This window comes from Mauremys mutica, chromosome 2, assembly GCF_020497125.1.
Source record: "Mauremys mutica isolate MM-2020 ecotype Southern chromosome 2, ASM2049712v1, whole genome shotgun sequence".
In the NCBI taxonomy this organism is placed as follows: Eukaryota; Metazoa; Chordata; order Testudines; family Geoemydidae; genus Mauremys; species Mauremys mutica.
In genome coordinates this window covers 283586296-283590598 of record NC_059073.1, presented here as the reverse complement: position 1 = coordinate 283590598, position 4303 = coordinate 283586296, and the positions used below count along the sequence as shown (strand labels likewise).

Sequence of the window (4303 nt, the reverse complement as noted above, 5' to 3'; positions counted from 1 at the left end):
GAAAACTCTTGTGGGGCCCAGGCCCCTGGAACTTCTTCCACTATGGGTCTTCGGCAGCAATTCGGTGGCGGGGGGTCCTTCCACTCCGGGACCCACTGCCAAAGTGCCCCAGAGACCCAAGGCGGGGGGGTCCTTCTGCTCTGGGACCCACCACCGAAGACCCCAGCCCCCCTGAATCCTCTGGGCAGCCCTGAAATCCAGCCAGGAAGAATTATAGGGTGCCTGGGTTGTAAAGTCATTGAAGTTTGACAGCACTGGGGCATGCCCTTTGTTTCTACTACTTATTAAATCACTGCCCCTTCATCCTTCCAAGGTACTGTAGCACTTTATTAAGTGAAAATCACATGGACAGGCCCTTAGAACTGAAGGCCTACGATGAAGTCCTGGGCACATTGAAGTCAAATGGGAATTTTTCCATTAACTTCAGTTGGGCTAGGATTTCACCTTCCATCTGCTCTCCATGGATGTTGACGAGCCAATGGCTTCTCTCATCAGAGCGGAGGTCTGCCCTGGTGTCCTTGTCCTGCTGTTGCTTCCTTCCTATTCAAAAAATGCCAATTGTCCCTAATTAGGAGGGAAATGAGGTGCCCCTGTTTTTTCTCTCGAAATGTCCATTTAGATTTAGAACATTAGGAGGTGCTCCCTATTGTTGGCCAGCATGCTGCTCGCCTGCTACTCCCTACCTCAGAGCTGGCTCCGTTTCAGTGGCACTGTATGTAAACCAGTTGTATAGTGCTGGGATTCTTCAGGATGGAAGGTGCTATTCATGTGTAAAATACTGTGTGTTTATATTCTGGTAGCACGTAGGGGCTCAACAGAAATCAGGGCCCCAACGCACGGGAAGAGACAGTCCTGCCCCAAACAGCTTACTATCTAAATGGACAAGATAGGAAGGGAAGCTGATGTGAAGTGACTTACATGAGGACATGGAGCAGCTGAGTGGTGGGACTAGAAACCAGGTCCCTTGAGTGCTGGCCCCAGGCCCTATCTAGTAGACTAGGCTGCCGTCCAACTTATGTTTACACTACTCAGGTAGTATGTCTGTTAGAGCAGCTGATTTAGGACATGACAACTTTGGGCTTAACTGAAAGTGGTGCTAGCGGGTCCTTTCATTTAGCCCTAGGGTGACCAGATGTCCTGTTTTTATAGGGACAGTCCCGATTTTTGGGTCTTTTTCTTATATAGGCTCCTATTACCCCCAACCCCCTGTCCTGATTTTTCACACTTGCTGTCTGGTCACCCTATTTAGCCCCTTGGCTTCAGGTGAACATGGGCTGAAGGCAGGGCTGGATAGGAGGCACCTGCTGAGCTGCTGAGTGTTCTAGGTATGTCCCAATGTTCCGTTGACTTCACTAGATTGTGCTGGCAGAGCAGGTGCAGGGGAAGCCCAGTTGAAGGATTACACTTGCTTTGCAGCCCTCTGCCCAGAGTGCTTGTCTATCATCTAATTGCACTTCCACTGGGCAAGGTTGTTTTGGCCGAAAGGCTCTAATACAATGTGCGGCTGAGCTGGGACAGGGAAAAAAAGAAAATGAATTACTTTTTAGGGTCCCCACAATGACTATCTGTCAAGCAGCACACAGACAATCACAGACCTTATCAGGCTGCTCCGCTGCCACTGAGCAGTGTCTTGCTATCCTCCCCTATCAGCAACATACAGAAAACAGTTATGCAGCTTAGTGACACCTATATTTTGGTAAATAATCTCTAGATCTCTGCACAGGAAAGGCCCTTCATTCTATACTTCCTAATAAAATAAACTGCTGCAAGTGTAGCCCAAAGGTTATGGCTGTCTCACGGGGCTGCTAGAAACAGGGGAATGAAGAAGGGAACCCTGGGGACTAACAGCTGCTCCGGCAGTGCACATGGTGCTGCCAGACAAATGGATTCTGATATGGCTTCCACACTCCTCCCTTCTCCCTTTTGCAGGTAGCGTTGAGGTTTGCAACCCATCCCAAAATGCACCAAATAGTCACAGATCTCTGCCATGTCCTACAGGGCTGGCTTGCAGGACAATCCCATTTTGCACTTATAGACTACATCCTTCCATCCCAAAGGGCCTTATCAAATGCATTCATGCATGCGCCTGGAGTGGACGGTGAAAATGAGGTAGGCAGCTAGACCAAAGCATGCTGTGCATCAAGGCGTGTGTGTGTTGGGGGCAATTTGGGCCTAAGGGCACCTAGGTTAAAATCTGTTATGAAAAATACTATGGAATCCTTAATATCCACCCTGAGCTGATGGATGTTGGGTTTTTAGGGTCTCAGCTGAAAGACTTCTGCCCAGTAAACTGCACAGAATTCCACCTGGCTACCTAATAGGGATAGCAAGCCATGGTGATCCTGCCATGGTTCAAACCTGCAGGAATCAAACCTGATACTTAGATGCCTAAACTCTCCCCTCCTGAAGTCTGTGGGACTGGAGGTGGCACTGCAGCATCATAAAGATAAGGGAGACCATGTGGTCCAATGGTCAGAGTCTAGGAGTCAGAAAGTTCTAGTCCTGCTCTCTCCCTTCTTTGCTCTGTGGCCTTGGGAAAGTCACGGGCATCAGCCAAGTTTTCAAAAGCAGACACTGATTTTTGAGTACCTCAATTTTTGGATGTCACCTTGAGACACCTTGGGGCTGACGTACAGAAGAGCTGTGCCCACTGCTGAAATTGCTGACCCGTCTCTATTTTCTCATCCGTAAAATGTAGATAAATCCCACCTGCCGGGGGTGTGAGCAGGAGCAGAGTGAGGGCAGATCCTTGGCTCTCTGCTTGGCGGGTTGAGCGAGGATTCTAGAAGCCAACAGTCTTTGATCTGAGAAGGGGCTGGGACTGGTCCGGAAGCTCTGCACAGTTTCTGGCTCCTGCTTGCCTATCCTGCCACCTGCCCTATGTGAATTTTATTATTTATTTGCATTTCCATAGTGCCTAGGACCAGACCCCACTGTGCTAGGTGCTGCACAAACACAGAACAAAAGGACAGTGCCTGCCCCAAAGAGCTCCCAATCTACAAGGTAAGAGATAACAGAGGGACAGGCAGATGGGTGACAGCAATGGGACAATATTGGTCAGCATGAGGGGCATGATCTCAGCACACCGGCAGCCGACATGTTCAGTGTTTTGAGGCCTTGGGGCAAAGGAGAGTTTTAAGGAGACATTTGAAGGAAGATAATGAGGTAGTTTTGTGGGAGCTGCTCCCAAGCATGTTATCCTGCTCTGCGTTATCTGGCACACGAGGGAGTGCCCCATAACAGAGTGGTTGGTAGCACCCTGAGCAGGAGGAGGTGGCAGATGGGCAGGGTGTACTGGGTGTCTGGCGCTGAGACAGCTGAGGGCGGGCCAGATTCAGATGCGGTGGAACATAGGCATGGTGGTGAATCAGGAGAGACTGTTTGTCTGGGCACCTTGAGGGTAGAAAGTCACCAAAATTTGGAGGAATCCAGGTTGTAGGTTAGCAGTAAACCACCTCTTCATTGTGGAAATTAGAGTTTATAAAGTACTTTGGTATCCTCACACGAAAGGTGTGGTCTTGGTCTGATCATAAGCTTGCGTGATTCAGAAAAGACCTATGCCAATTTGGGATGGGCAGCAACTGCCTTTAGCAGAGGTACGACATTGATGTCATACCAATTGGCATTGCAGAGTAATGCTTTGGGGCCTGATACAGTGTCCATTGAAGTCACTAGAAAGTCCCCTCTCCCCTGATTGATTTCAGTGGTCTTTAGATCAGGTCCATAGACCTCCTGCGGGCACTCTGGATATTTTGGTGTTGATGAGTTGAAGGAGGCATGCGGGATAAATTGGCAGCTGTCATTGGGCTTAGCTGTTCCACAAACATCTTTGCACCAGCAGGATATAAATGAAAATGGTAGGGTGCAAGCTAAATCCGTGAAATCAGGGTACAGATCAAGGCTCTGGGAAGCAAAGCTGGATGTGAACTGGTGCAGTCAGGATAAATTAGAAATACACACAAGTCATTGATCTAAGCTTGACCCCTGTAGCACAACCAATGCCTTTCTTAGAAGCCCATTATCACCTCATCGCAGCAACTCCCTTACATACATAGGAAATGAATTTCAGAGGCTATTACATGAGACAAGCAAATAAACAGCACTAAACAGAAACAGCTAACCCAAGGATTGGAAGTTCACTGGGCTCTTTACCCCCAAATAGTCTACGATGCTGAGTACGTCTGTCCCTTTTAAATGTCCCTTATTCTGAGGGGCATCAGTAACATTAGTCCCCAAATTTCCTGCATTTCACTCACATTTGGTGTCTCCTCACTTTTTCTATTACCCAAAAGTCTTTGCGTCT

The 4303-nt window shown here is 48.5% G+C and overlaps 1 long non-coding RNA gene across 1 annotated transcript; it reads right to left on the bottom strand.

Annotated features, from left to right (window-relative positions):
- Positions 1-432: 432 nt before the first annotated feature.
- LOC123364425 lies at positions 433-2757 on the bottom strand. The gene is made up of 3 exons (XR_006577101.1): positions 2590-2757; positions 1302-1509; positions 433-540 (listed from the first exon to the last, which is right to left on the bottom strand). It is a non-coding gene; the product is annotated as an uncharacterized LOC123364425 (long non-coding RNA).
- Between the last annotated feature and the right edge of the window lie 1546 nt (positions 2758-4303).